The sequence below is a fragment of the Rattus rattus genome, chromosome 8 (genome assembly GCF_011064425.1).
Source record: "Rattus rattus isolate New Zealand chromosome 8, Rrattus_CSIRO_v1, whole genome shotgun sequence".
Lineage (NCBI taxonomy): Eukaryota > Metazoa > Chordata > Mammalia > Rodentia > Muridae > Rattus > Rattus rattus.
This window is the reverse complement of record NC_046161.1, coordinates 77,815,594-77,831,659: the sequence shown is the minus strand read 5'-3', so window position 1 is coordinate 77,831,659 and position 16,066 is coordinate 77,815,594. Positions and strand designations below refer to the sequence as shown.

The following is a 16,066-nucleotide window of genomic DNA, read 5'->3' as shown; positions in this document are numbered from 1 at the left end:
ATGCAATAAAAATAAATTAACAAGGATGAAACCAATGGATATGCCAAAGAGGATGGAGAAAAGCCAGGGAGACCTCATCCCATACACAGAGAACTAATGGAAAAGCAGCTGGGAAAGCTGGGAACAGAGGTAGGTTTGAGAGGAGAGACCATGAATTTGAAACATAGCAGCAAGGAGGTGTGTATGGGAGGGTTTGGACGGAGGAGGGGAAGGGACAAGTGTTGTAATTATAGTAATTATATTAATATAATCACATTCTTCATTAAAAATGAAGAAGAATAATGGTCATTACCAAGGCTTTTAGAATGCAGTTTCTCATTTGCTGTGGACATGACCATAAAGAAAAATTCCCATTAGGTTTTCCATATGCTACTTGACTAGCAGTTAACCTGTTGGGAACATTTTTTGAGCAAATCTTTATCCAGTTGTTACTTTATATGTAGATGGTTCTAGAATGTTCATCCCATTACCCCCATGTTCTTATTATGCAGGGCTCAAAGCACAACTGGATGACCTTGAGAAAGGGCTGTTTTCAGATGGCCTGGATGGACAGCAAAGAAATCAAACCAACCCCTTAAATAAAGATTTATTAACAATAAATAATTTTATACATTAAAAAAGAACCCTTAAAAAATGGAGAAGTAAGTACAAAGAGCAGAGTTTTAGGAACAACACCCTATATGGTCATCCTCCTGCATCAGTCAGTTTCCCTTTAGTACATTGGTCAATTTTCTATTTTTGCCTTCCAAGTGCATGGGCATCTTAACTAATAAACATCCCTTATTCTTTTATTTTCCATCACTGTCTTGGAATATACAAATCATGTCTTAAATTTCCAATGGTTTCTCTTAAAATGTTTTGTGAAACACATTTAATAAAAAGCCAATAGTTTCTTTTTTTTTTTTTTTTTTTTTTATTAACTTGAGTATTTCTTATGTACATTTTAGAGTGTTATTCCTTTCCCGGTTTCGGCAAACATCCCCCCCCCCCCTCCCCTTCCTTATGGGTGTTCCCCTTCCAACCCTCCCCACAAGCCAATAGTTTTTTAACAACAACAAAAAGTCAATAAAACACTGAGCTAAATAAAGACCAAGAGAATCATAGCCCATGATTTAAACACATAAATAACAAACTCAAAGTGAACCCAGGGCATCTTAAAGACCATGCTTAAAAAAATATATGATTGATACCAAGGTTTGCAAATTGATGAGTATATAATTAATGTAAAAGGAAGGTATTAGCATTTCATCGTAAATTCTTTTTAGCGGGGCGATGGTGGTGCACACCTTTAATCCCAGCACAGAAGTAGAGCAGGCAGATCTCTGAGTTTGAGACTCAGACAGGACTACACAGTGAGTTCCAGGACAATCAGGGCTACACAGAGAAACCTTGTCTTGAAAACCCAAAACAAACAAAGCAAAAAAGAATTCCATGCAAGAGTCACCCTGAATTCAAACCAGGGTCCAAATATTCACCATTATTAAGTTTTTAAAATACATTTTTATTTTATGTACGTAAGTGTTTACCTATCTGATGCCTGCAGAGGTCAGAAGAGAGTGTCAGGTGCCCTGGAATTGAAATTATAGGGTCTATCACTTAAAAGTTACTGATAACTTATAGATAGATAGTTCTGAGCTGTCATGTGAGTGCTCAGAATTGAACCCACGTCCTTTGTAAGTGTGGCAACCCCTCTTAACCGCTTGTCCCTCTCCTCAGCCAGCTCCTAAATCTTTAAAAGCTTCATTTTATTTTTAGTTATGTGTGCATGCATGACCCCTCCTCCCTTCCCTCCCTCCCTTTGCGTGCACGCGCGTGTGCGTGTGTGTGCATATGTGTGTGTGTGTGTGTGTGTGAGTGTGTGCGCGTGCATGCAGGCCAGATGTCAGAACCCCTAGAGCTGGAGATTCTGGCAGTTGTGAGCCGTCATCCTTTAACTGCTGAACCGCCTCTCCAGCCTCCTCGATTTTCTTATTAAAAACAACAGGGTCCAGCCCACTTAAAACTGTCTCGTGACTATTCTCGCTTTGTACTACAGCCTGTCTTCATGTCACATGAGTCAAGACCATTTTCTCTATAGGGACTTACTCTTCTTTTCAGGTTATATCACGACCTAAGACATATGTCAAGGAGTTTCTCTCCATTGCAAGTTGTGATGGCAGCATTCACGCGTTCACCCATTACTCCACAGCCAGGCGACCCCTTTCTTCTGTTTGCCAGAGATAAGGTACGCCTGGATAATGGGTTGGTTTGGATGTTTAGCTTTGTATCGTCTACATAAAAATTATGCCTTTCAAACCAAAGAGTTTGTTCATCTGTTCTAGATGTATTTATTTTGATACATTTTTTCCCTGTGTGGTCTGCATACCAGAAGAGGGATCATGTGGAACTGCAGTTGTAGACGGTCGTGAGCTGTCATGTGGGTGCTGGAAGTTGAACTCAGATCCTTTTGAATAGCGGTCTCTCCAGAACCCACCTCGCAAAAGATGTCTTCTATACGCACAGTGTTGTGTGTGTTTCCATTCACTCTGGCTTGTGTTATTTCATTCAGATTTTTAGAATGCTTACAGAAACGTTAATTGCCTTAAATGACAGATTGTGAAAGCAGTATCTTTTCAATATAAAAATCAGTGAGAATATTTGCGAAGTGTCAAATTATAGAAATCATAATTAATGTCATCTTATTTCATCACATAGCATGTTTACAGGAAGTATAGAAAATTAAGGACAGTACAGAAGCAAAGAAAGTCACTTTACTGCCATAGCTGGTCTACAACTCCAAATATTGTTTTCTCTCCTGTTACATTTGAAGTCATTTTAGTTTGTTTTATTTTGCACAGTTAGAGGTGGAACCTAGAACCTCCCTCACTCCATCATCAAGTGTTATTTCATAGAGCTACAGTCTCGTGCTTGGGGTGTGTGTGTGTGTTATGTTTCATTTTAAAAACTACATGAAAGGGGGTTGGGGATTTAGCTCAGTGGTAGAGTGGTCCTCAGCTCCGGGAAAAAAAAGATTTAAAAACTACATGGTATTCAGACTCTTTTCCAGTACCAGTAACTGAATCCTGAGACGCTGGTATTTAAAACGGAAAAAAGATATATAAGGCTTTTTAATCAATTAATTTACATAAGGCCTCATTTAAAAAATTATAAATATTCTCAAATGGTGTTTTTACTTAAATACTGCAACTGCAAGAATAAGACAGTGGGTTCTAGGAAGAATCCCCTTGCTTCTTAAGCGCAGACAGGGAACAATAGAAAAGAAGGCATGGAGGGAGGGCAAACTCTTACATTAGGACTCTGAGCCCACATACAGAAAAGCACAAACTGGCTTCATCTGTAAAGCGGCGTCTATTGACTGGGGTCTGAAACGGCCACAAGCTATTTCAAAAGAGCACACAGGGCATGCTATGGGACCCAGTTTCTTCCTGCCCGTCGGCTTTGCCTGCACGGCGATGACTTGGTTTTCAGTCCATCTTGAGTGAGCTTGGACGATTGTCAAGGCACCGTGTGCATTTACCACTGACTGTGTGAGTGGGAAGCACCACAAAGCTTTTCCTCAATGTCTGTACATTGGCTTTTATTTCTCAGGGGTGACGTGTCATTGGATTCTACTGGCTGTTTCAGGCAGTCACTGCAGCCCGAGGGACGCCAAAAAACAAAACCAAACGAAGCAAAAGACAAACAAAAACAAAACAAAACAAACAAGCAACCGACTGATGCTGGTGGTGCTACCCCAGAGAACACAGTCTCATAGTTCGGAGCGGCTCGACAGACACCCAGCTCCCGGGAAGCGCGCCATCTAGCGACTGCACCTGGGAGCAATGTGGTGCGATCCCCACCCCCATCCCCAGTTCCTTCATCTGTAGGAACGTTCCTACATGGATAAAAATTTCCAGATCATGGTATTGCGAGGACTAAATAAGTTAACATAGACGAAATACCTTAAAAAGCAGTAGCTGGAAAGACAAATTAATTCTCATTCTGTTTCTGTTCTGGCCTTTGTCATTGAATAAGCGACAATAAGCACTGTCACCACTAGATGGCAATCATGTGACGAGAGGTAATGATTGTTTGGCAAACAACCTAAGCATTGGTGGTAGCTACCATTAACAGGTGCCAAAAAGTGTAGAGGCCCGAGTCCAGTTCCTGCTGTCCAGAAACCAGACTGTGACCTTGATCAAAGCTTAAATTGATCTCTAGTCTGGATTTCTTCAAGTGAAACTGAAGGCTAATTCTGCATTTGGCTTAATGTTTTTGTTCTTACTACTCTGTAAGGAGAATCTTCTCTTTTATAATAATTGTGACTGTAATCTCCAAAGCCCCAGACTGCCCAACAGTTAATATACACAGTTTAAAAATACAGCTGCGTGAGGTATAATCCCATCCATTTATTCCTAAATTGTGGGCACTCTGGGGGACCTGAAAGAGTTCATGTAATTTCGCGAGGTGACTAAGGAGCCTGCAGAGACGCTCTTGAGTTATACCCAACTCAGGAAATCATCCTCTGAGGAATACAAATAGAAAACCTCACTATTTTTTTTAAGTCTTACCAAGAGCAAGCTTTAAAAGTATTTCTCGGTCATATAATTATGTACCTAATTCTACATTCTCAAAATGACTTACAAAAGAAGCCACTTGGAGGATTTCAGGCCCAAAATATTAGCAATATCTGGGAGAGTGGGAGACATTAGGAAACATGATGTTCAGTTAGGTTTAAAAATGGACGTGACGGTTTACTTCGGCATGAGCAGACCTTTAGGGTGAAATTGAAATAGGACACTATGATACAAATCAGCATTTATGTTTCATACTTTGGGGAGGTATTGCTTTTTCTTAAAATGGGAGACCTCGGGGCTCTGAAATTCCGTTCTGTGCCTCTGTTAGCTTGTTTGGGATGAAGATCGTTGTACGGGGTTACCCAATTCATATCTCAGGGGTGCCCACATAACCGTCATTCCGTGTCTGTACATTGGCTTTTATTTCTCAGCATCCTCTTTTTTTGGGATAAATACCCCTGGATTCTTACAACTGGAACAGAGATGTAAGGATTCACAAGTGGAGTGAATGGAGCTCCATTAAAGTTCTTAGGGTTCCCTTTATCCTTCCTAAACCCAGGCTGGGCTTCCCTCAGTGTCTTATAAAGAGGACGAGGGATAATTATTCATCACCGTGGTCTGTAAGAGCTGTTTTGTTTTCTCTATTATATCTCCCATGCTTAATACTTTTAAAATTATAATTATTTTTATGTCTATGAGTGTTTTGCCTCTGTGTGTGTGTGTGTGTGTGTGTGTTGCGCGCGCGCGCGCACCATATCTGTGTCTGGTGACCTTGGGAGTTTTGAAAGCCTCAGATCTCCTGGAACTGGATTTACAGACAAATCATTGCTGGGAAGCTAACACAGGTCTTCTGGAAGGAGACTGTCTTAGGGTTTTACAGCAGTGAATAGGCACCATGACCCACGCAATTCTTATAAGGATAACATTTAATTGCAACTGGCTTACAGGTTCAGAGGTTCAGGTAGGAGCATGGCAGCATCCAGGCAGGCATGATGCAGGAGGGCTGAGAGTTCTACACCTTCATCTGAAGGCCACTAGGAGAAGACTGGCTTCCATGTGGTTAGGAGGAAGGTCTTAAAGCCCATGCCCACGGTGACACACTTCCTCCAATATGGCCACACCTACTCCAGCAAAGCCATAAAGCCATGCCTCTTAATGGTGCCACTCCCTGAGCCAACCATATTTAAACCACCACAAGCAGTCAGCACTTTTAATCACAAAACCGTCTCTCTAACCCATATATCCTCTATTAAAAGAACATGGAAGTCCCTTGCTTCTGGGCGGCTTTCTGGGTGACATCATACCAGAATGCACGCGTTTATGGTACATGGCGCCACAGCTGGCCCTAGCATTTCTGCTGCAGCAAGCCTGGGGTGGAATCCCAGAGTCCTGACCACTGAGGACAAACCCTTTCAATGGTGGTGTGCAGGATAAAGCCATTGCCCCTCCTGAGAACTGCTATGCGTGGGCAACTGCACTTCCTGGCAAGCCAGGAGTCTCCCTCCTCTTTCAGGAGCCTGAAGCCTGTGCTGACGGGAAGCTTGTGTTGGATGGTGTCTGTGTGTGGAGAGCTGAATCCTTGTTCAAGGAACAGACAAGACACTGCAAAAGAGAACGATCTAATCCCCGTGCCTTTTCTTCAGCCAGCCCCAGGCATGGCAATGCTCATGTGAGAGTGGGCTTGAGGGAAGGTCCATTCTTGTTCAGAATCTCCTCAAATGAGCCTTAGTCAACAAAGATATGCACACCTGTGGACAAACTGACTCACTATTCTAGGCAACATATGAGACTGCCAGGTTTTCTGCCCTTCCACCCCCAGGGAGAAGGACAGGTGACAGCTAAGATTAAATTTCCGATTAATTCAATGGCATAGAGTTGGAAGAAAGATTTAATATGCTCTGAACAAAACCAAGTGTTTCTTCCCTACCCATGTTTGGAGCACTATCCCTCACTCTCAGGTCTCTGGTTTGTCACACACAGTTTGAACATGAACTGTCCCTTACAGGTGTGTATGTTGAATGGTTGGTCCCAGCTGGAGAGCTTTATAGGTCTGTGGCGTCTCACTCTCTCTTTTCCCCCTTCCCCTGCTACTGTCTCCTAGGAAGTGAAGTGAAGATGTTTCTCTACCATACGCTCTCACCAACAGGCATGGGCTGAATCCCCAGAAACCATAAGCCACATGAATCCTTCCTCCCTTAGGCCATTTATACGATCATATAAACGTCATATGATCAAAGTAACTAACACAGCCCCCATACGCACATCCCCCACACACTATACACACACACACACACACACACACATCCCCCACACACTATACACACACAATACACACACACCACACATCATACACACAAATGATATACACCACACATGCACCCCTACACACACACCATACACATTACACATACCCAAACATACAAACACCCTATATACCATACACATACACTCCCCACATACACACTCCCCCCACACACACACATCCCTTACACACAATTTACATACACCATATACTCACATACATGGACACCATATACTACAAAGACCATACATTCCACACACATCACACACACATACACATATAAACCACACACCCACACACCACACATACTATATGCACACACCATACTCTTACACACACCCCACACACCCCACAGAAGTACACTCATACAACATGCACAACACATTCTCTTACACTAACACACACACACCACACCCCAACCCCCACACCCCACATACATACATACACTCATACAACACACACAACACACACACTCTCTCACACTAACACACACACCCAGCGTGCACGCACACACACACTCTTTCACACATACACTACACATTAACACACCCATCACTCATATGCCTACTCACACACCACACATCACACACACACACACACCTGTTACACTACACACACACACACACACACACACACACACACACCACAGTCACCATCTCTGATCCTACTGATACTTATGTCTTCAAACCAGGTCTATTCCTGCCACAGTTTCGTGTTGCCTTAAGTGGGTCAGGCAGGATTTATAACTTGCTGGTTGTACAGATTCTTCCTGCCCAGTGGAACCCCAGTGAGTGGGAACATGGAGAGGCTACTCAGACTGTAGGACACACTGACTTTGTCTTACATTCTCTTGCTCACATATAATTTCTGTGCAGTATTACGGTGTCGTACGATGCTATACTTCAGACATAGCCTTGGTGATTCTCACAGACTTTTACTTTATAGGTACCATGTCCACACATTCTGCTGTTTATATAAATACTTTTTTTAAGAACTGTAACTCCTAGAGACAAGGTCATCCTTGACAGTTTTCTGATTCCCAAATCTAAGGACACAGTGCTATGACATTGTCTAAGTCACTGGGCACTGCACCCTGTGTGTGACCATTTTTCACTCCAAAGGTCTTGGTAATTTTTTTTTCACTTGTTGTCCTCCATGTTTTCTTCTATTTACTCAAAACAGTGTATCTGGGCTAGCAGGTATAGTTATAGTTCTATAATTTTTAAATTGTATATGTGTGTGTATATGTATGTGTGTGTGTGTGTGTGTGTGTGTGTGTGATTTAAGTCTAGGTGCCCTAGAAGGCCAGAGGTGTCAGATACCCTGGAGCTGGAGTCTTAAGCAGTTGTGAGACATACAAGGTAGATACTTAATACTCACCTCAGGTTTTCTGTAAGATTCTTAACCACTGAGCCCTGTCTTCATCGGTGAGCCCTCTCTCCAGAGCTGAGCTCTCTCTCCTGCCCGAGCCCTGTCTCCAGTGCTGCTGTCAGTGTGAATACTTGTGAGGTAGCTGACATTTTGTTTTCTTCACTTGACTTTTTCTCACAGGAATTCTGTTAGCTGGAAACATCTGTGAGTTGAAAATTATTTCCTGTTTTCTGTAAGTACAAAGACTTCCGGGAGTATTCAGGCCACGACTCAAGGGTGTTCGTTAGCCCATGCGGACTGCTTTCTGAGACTTGCTAGCCCGGATACACTGTTTTGAGTAAATAGAAAAAAACATGGAGGACAATAAGTGAAAAAAAAATTACCAAGACCTTTGGAGTGAAAAATGGTTACACACAGGGTGCAGTGCCCAGTGACTCAGACACTGTCATAGCACTGGACACTGTTGGGAGTCAGAAAACTGTCAAGGATGACCTTGTCTCTAGGAGTTACAGTTCTGTCCAGGCCTGCTTGGCACCTCGTCTCCTCTTCTGCTTTTCTCTGTGGCAGCTAGCTGATGTCTCTGGGACTCAGGCTCAGCCCAGTTGGCACCACGCCTCGGGCAGAGCCAGGCAAGCTTCAGGGATCACGTGAAACCCAAGTGTCCTTGCCGCCCGCCCATCCCTAGGAGAAAGGAATGTCTCTTCCTGGACATCCACTTTCACTCCATGGTATTGGTGCTTACTTAACCTGTCGTTGGGACAAGCCTATCCACGACTATAAAGCTCAGGTATGAAGGATTCTGTCCTACCTTAATAGGCACTGGAAAAAAACAAAAACAAAAACAAAAACAAAAAACCGGGCTCTCAGATCTCCAAGAGTCTATCTACTGCAGTGGTTCTCAGCTTGAGGGTCACGACCCCCTTACGAGTCGAAAGACCTTTCAGACCTTCACTCTGAGAGAACTTTCCAACAGGGGTTGCATACTCCATCCTGTATATCAGATATTTACATTAGAATCCATAACAGTAGCAAAATTACAGTTATAAAGTAGCAATGAAATAATTTTATGTTTGGGGGCGGGGTCATCACAATTGTATTAAAGGAAGCATTAGGAAGGTCGAGAACCACTGCTCTACACGGGCTCTACAGCAGCGCATACATCTGGGACACTGGGCGTCTGTCATTCTAAACTGCCGTGCAGCACCAGGGCATGCACTGTCTTCTTCCCCTGGGTCCTCTCCGGGGAAGCCTTGCCACAGCAACTCTTTATCTCAGGCCATCCCTTGCCGCTCGAAACCAAAATGACAGGAAGCCCCACCCCCACCCCCACCGCCGGCCACCCCGCCCCCGTTGCAAAGAGCTGTTAAATCTTTGACCTAGATTCTGCAAATACTCAAGGAGAAAGCAGGGACACAAATGCTGGCTGCAGCTCACTTCAGTGAGCCCTCATTCCTCTTTCCATTTCATTTTAGCTGCATTTGTTTGAGCAGCAGGTGAAGCGCCTTTCAAAAGACCGTCATCTCTGAGGGAAGTCATCTGTTTTACATTAATTGTCCATTAGTCTCCAAACCTCCATCCATTAACATCCTCAGCCACTCATTACGGATATTGTGCCCGGGTCCCGCTGTCAGCTTTTCAATGCAGGGCTGTTTGCCTGCATCTGACTTAATTGCTCTAAGTGCCTGTTTCTTTGAGCGTACCAATTAATGTGGGCTTTCTTCTTGCGCTAGGTTGGACAGAAATGCCAAGGTGAGGCTATTTCGCCTGCTATTTACTCTAAATTATTAGACTCTGCCTCCTTAAGCCCCTGCAGTGAATATTTTGCATCTATACCTTTGTGTTTGTCTGACAGACTTCTAGAAACAATATGTTTTGAACAGACCTAGTTTTCGATCATAAAAAGGTTCCACAGATTTATAGTCTAGCCACGTTATCGGGATGAGGGGTTTACGTTCCCTTTGCTCCCGATTAGTTTAAACATGTAATTTTTAAGTGCATGTGGCGCTCAACACAACAGTTTGGATGAATCTGGCATTGTAGATAGGGGGGGAAAATGAAGCTTTCATCTTTAAAATTACAGCAACTGGGCAGCAGCACAATACTTTAATTGCCGTATCTCCTCAGATCTGACTGATCGTCTCCCTCTACCCTTGTGGCTGTTTTTTTGAAAAAAAAAAAAAGTATTTAAAATAGAAGAGGAGCACATAAAAAAAAATCTTTAAGACAAGGAATTGTCACGTTCCTAGAAAGTCTTGGTAGACACAGAGCCAAGTGAAATTACCAGTTTGACAAGGTATCAGCCATGCTTTATAGAATGGACAAGAAAAACAGTAATTTGGGTTGGTAAATCTTAAAATTTGTATACTACTACACATGTCAGTAGTGAACTTTGGATTTTTTTCCCTCTCAATACTAAAATCACTCATTATCAATTCCTTTCAAGATTTCATGATAATGTGTCCACAGAGTCAGGCATCAATAAAACTGCTGTCATTAATTGAGTTTGTTTTAAAACCTTAGCCAGAGTTTGGTCCCACCTTATAAGTTAATAAATGGCTTTGTTACTATGCAAGTATTGTCAACTTGCTTGATTTTTTTTCTGATTACTCCATTTTTTTTCTAATGAGTACATCATACTAACTAAAGCAAATGCATCCAGACTGACTTGTTATAAGATATAATAAAAAAAATTAAAGACAGAGTTTTGGGGTCTTTATTTCTTGGTGATTATTTGGAAAATACTCACTCATGCTATAAAGAAAATTATTCAAAAATGAGCAGCTGCACTGGGAAACGTTTAAAATGGATCAACTCTATCTCTCAGGTGCTCTGCCTGCTTCCCAAGTAATCCCTAACCCACTCCTGCCTCTGTCCGTGTCCAATCCTGTGCTCCACAGTAAACAGCCCTGGTCATAGAGATGTAAGATTTGGACCCTTTTGGCCAAAGCTGTCATTTTCTTCAGCGTAAACTCAACTCACCTTTTTCTTTCCCTTTGAGAATAGACAGTGTGTGAAATGTACGGGTGTGATTGGAGCCAGACTTTTCCACCCATAAGGTGACACTTGTCCTCTGGATGGATTCATCACCCTGATTACTACCACAGCTGTTTCTGCAACTCAGGAGGAGGTAACTCATCAGGGATCCTGTGTCAAACTCCATGTTGGTTCAATTACGGACCAGTTTGTTTCTTGAAAATTCCTTTGATCTCCCACCACATCTTTTTTTTCCTGCGTCGTTTTCAGAAAGAGAAAACTAGGGAGATGGTTATAATATACATTCTCTCAAACTCCAAGATGAACATTAGGGACTGAAAAACCTCATACTCACCCTTCTTCCTCTCAGACTGCTTCCTAGCCCTGGCTGGCATTCGCAGTATGGTTCACACTTGCCAGGATGACTAGGCTAGAGGGGGGCGCACCCACAACGTCAGCCAGGAGCAGGGTTACAGCTCTAGTCGCTGTGCCCATCACCCCTGTCTGTTTCACTTACCCTGCACTCAGGATGCTTCTGTAGTTCTGCTTCTGAGTCGGCCACAGCGCCTGGTTGAACATCTAGGATGTTGTTGACCTGAGTGGGACCTAGCCAAGGGATCTTTCTGGGTTCTTACTTACACGTTTAGTCACGTAACCTCTGCTAACTCCTGGGTGCTGCATTTACTCCCATCTGCAGCAGACAAACCCAGGATGACCTAATGCATCCCACCATAGTCCCCTCACTCGATGTATTTGGGGTAAAAAACACTCATTTGCTTCCCACTGAGAATTATGGCAACTGAGATCATATTGTTTTCCAGGAAAGATGCGAAGGGTTTTCTAGATGCAATTAAGGTCCTTAATCAATTGACTTTTAAACAAATAAGAAAAAGTTTATTCTGTCTGTGTCTGACCTAAATATTCTTTTAAAAGGAGATTCTGGCCTTCCATAAAGCAAGCTGGCTTTGTTGCTGGCTTTGAGGAAGCCCTGTGTCAGCCATGAAGAAGTGAGTTCTGCCAGCCACAGTACATCCAGATGAGGCTGCTAATGGCCAGTATCTCTTGAGCCTGACCGGCGATGCAGTGAGACAATAGCAATTGGTATTGTGTCACTGTTTGCTATGTGGAAATAGGAAACTAGCACACCAGCCTGGAGATAAAGAGGTCTGGTTTTATGAGGTGGCCTGTCCATTGCATTATTTACACATGGAGACCATTGTGCAAGAGTGATGCTCAGGGGACTTCTTGTACTCTGGAGCTTGAAAACCTGACCACCTCACACCTCAGGCAGCAAATGTGACTTAGCTCGTAAGCTTCCCATAGACTTTTTCTTTCAAGTAAACTGAAGGGAGATTCAGTGTCCAGACTACTGAGGGTAGCTCCATTCGATCTCATGGGGAACGTGTGCCTTTCTGTGTGTCTTTACACCAGCGGTTGGATAACATTTGGACTCAGAGTCCATGGCGTCACAAAGGAGTTGAGGATCCCACAGACATTCTGTTGCTAGGACCATGTCTGTCGTCTACCGTATTAGACATTCTATAGAAAATGCACAGCGCAGCCTCTGTCAGACATCAGAAGAGTGACAGTACTGCCCACCACTAAGCTTCTCCAAGGCCCCTGCTCACATGTGAGAGCCGGAGGCAAGAGCTAACATCACTTCTCATGTCACACGACCTTGTGGATCTAATGCTGAAGACCTTAAAAGATCCTCACTTGCTTTGAACCCCACTTGTTCTGCTTCCTGTTTTTATCTTCTTTTTTCTTTTGTTTGTTTTCTTTATATAAAGTCTCTCTCTCTGTCTCTCTCTGTCTCTGTCTCTCTCTGTCTCTGTCTCTCTCTCTTTCTGTGTATACACACATGTAGCATATTTGTGTATCGGTGCATGTGAAAGCTGGATGCCATTTTTTTTATAAGAAAAGGAAATCAAAAGTAGCAGTGACATGAGGTTGTGTTCATTCTTCTGCGGTTCCCCACAAAAACATCCCCTTTCCCTCCCTGCTGACTCTGTGTTCAGGCTGTCCCACCCTGTCCTCTACCTTGGCTTCCCTAGGTTTGGCCCAGAGGTGGCATCAGTGGGAGACAGCAAGGCAAGGTCGTGGGTCTATCCCCTTACCTGGCACATCACAGGTCTGCCAGGCGTCCCTTGTCCGTGGTATCTGCTCTCACTGGGCTCCACGGCAAGGCCCCTGTGCTTGCTTCTGGAAAGGAGGCTGCCTCCTGTTGCTGCGATTCCCCAGCTGTCTCAGTGTGAGTGTTGGTGATGTCTCTGAACAAGTGACAACTTTGTGTTAGTTTCAACTATCCTGCATGTTTCCCAAGAGACCTTGAGACAAACCTAGATACCTCCCTATAGCCAAGAGACCTGGTTGTTTTAACCATAAAGTGAAACAGATGGGCAGCATCCACAATGTCGTTACTGCCTAACTACTGTTTTCATATTCTGGTGGTGGTGGCAGTGGTGGAGGTGGTGGTGGTGGTGGCGGTGAGTGTGTGATGTGAACGTCTGTGTGTCCTGGTCCATTACTGTTCACCTTACTCCCTTGAGGCACGTTGATCTCTCCATGAATCCAGAGCTAAGTTAATGACCTGAATGCATCAATACTCTTGTCTCCGTTCCCCAACCTTCCTACACTACTGTGGTGCAGGCCATGTAGGGTTGAAGTTATAAAAGATTTTTACATAGGTGCTGGGGATTTGAACTCAGGCCCCCATGTTGCACAGGAAATGCCCTTCTCTGATGAGTTATCTTCCCACCTTCATACTCCATTCTGTGTCCTCTAGCAAGATGTGTTCAGGAAACCATGAATATAATACTCTTGAAAAGCCACAACATATCACCCTGTATTAATAGCTTAATGAGGTCCTGAAGTAAGCAAGCTTATTTAATGAAAAATTTCCCTGACACTTACCTAACAATGACCTAACAATTACCACTGTTTTGCTGTTTATTGGTTTTTTGCTGAAAGTCTAATAATGTCTAGAAAACATTGGGTCAGATCATCCCAGGGGCAACTGGGTCTGACTCTGTCTCTCCTAGGTTCACATACTGTTAGGAAGGTCTCTTAGGCTTGTAACTGATGTTAGTAATATTGGATGATTGACCTGCAAGATTGAAGCCTGAAGAACGGCAGACCAATGGAATTCCATTTCTGCATTCTCTGTACAGTGCTGAGCTGCTCACCCCTGGCTTTTGTGGTAGTGAAGTAGCTCTCTTGTCAAAATCAGGACTGAGAGCAGAATTCTGAGAACAACTGGATGCAAATTTACACTGTGTTATGGCTTAGATCGTGAATGTCCCCCAAAGCCTTAGTCAAGGGAAGGTGGTGGCACCAGCAGTAATGCGAAATAAGGTGAGAGCCCTGCAGAGACTCCCTAGGGACCTGTGGTTGTCAAGAGCAACACAACTCTAGCAGGTGCTAGAATCTCTCCTGTAACAGTTACTAACCTCATTTTTTGATCAGTCTCCTAAGAAACCAATGTACACAATCACTATTTTATGTTACTTGTGATCGTTTGCAGTTGGAAACTCTCCATGACATGTGTCCTCAGGGTTCAGTCGCTGTGTGAGTGTGATGAGGGCCTGGGGTACAGCCCAGTGGTCCTCAGTCTGTAGGAGCACACTCATGCTGTGGATAAACAGATTAAAGTTGTCCCCCAGGGTTGAGACCTCGTGCTTCTTGCCAATAAGAGCATTTCCTCTTCTGAGGAGAAGGAAGCCATGCACAGGAATGAATACTTCAGTGCTCAAAGGTTTGGCAAAGTTTAGTAGGAAAAAAAAATCACTGTACTGACTAGCACAACTGCAGTGTCTTCTGAATTCGAGTGCACGATGAGTTGTGTGTATCAACACCAAACAACTAGGAAGGTGGAGACCCCCTAAGACACATTTGTGTACAGCATCAAATTTAATCTATTACAAGCTGGATAGCAAACCGAGGGTGTAGAACAGGGGCAATATTCTGATTTGCGAATGTTAAATCTTCTTATGCTAAAGGAGGCCGCTCTAAGTATTACTGTAGGTTTCCAGTGTCCTCATACACAGCACATTGAAGTGTGTCTTGAGCTTAATAAATCTTTTTCCATTTACTAACAACCCTCCCTTCTCTCTAGTGAATGTAGGAACTGCATGTAAGTCTGGTACCCATGAAGGTCAGAAGAGGGCGTTGGATCTCCTGGGCCTGGGCTTGTGGCTGGTTGTTTGCTAGTTGTAGGTGCTGGAAAATGAACACAGGTACTCTGCAAGGGCAAGTCCCCTTAGCCACCGAGCCACCTCTCCAGCCCCCTTCCTTATTTCTTAGTGATAAAAAAATCCCAGTATCAGACATCCATCCCACATCAGCACCACACAAAAGAGACGTTATAGCTCAAGTGCGAGGCTTAAATTCTGGCAGAACTGAACCAGTACTCACCAGTTCCTTCTCAGCATAGCTTCAGTGGTAAGCCTTTGACATGCTGGGGCCAATGGAGCATGCGATTATGACCAGCAAAATGCAGTGGGACTCGCGAAAAAGTTCTCCTTATTTCTGAAAAACAAAATCAGAGGCCATGCTCCCTTTGAACACTCATTCATGACCTGTGACTGGAGGTTTCCTCTGGGGAGACTACAACCATCCTATTTAAATAAGAATGCCCTCAGAACAGAGCTGGTGCGAGGCCAGGCCGGGCTGAGCCAGGACAGCAGAACTGAGCAGAGAGGACTCTAGGTGGATGGAATCAGTGAGCTAGGATTCCTCATAACTCAAGCCAGCTTAACAATATTTTCTCTTGTTGGAAACTCAATTTTCTTCAATGGACAGGTGCTCGTTCTCCATGGCCATTATATTCATGTTTGAAATACCTTGTGAATGTGCAGAAGTGGCA

General features: G+C 43.6%; 1 non-coding gene across 1 annotated transcript; it reads left to right on the top strand.

Annotated features, from left to right (window-relative positions):
* Positions 1–282: 282 nt before the first annotated feature.
* LOC116908371 lies at positions 283–404 on the top strand. Its single transcript, XR_004388919.1, has one exon. It is a non-coding gene; the product is annotated as a small nucleolar RNA SNORA32 (small nucleolar RNA).
* The last annotated feature ends 15,662 nt before the right edge of the window (positions 405–16,066 follow it).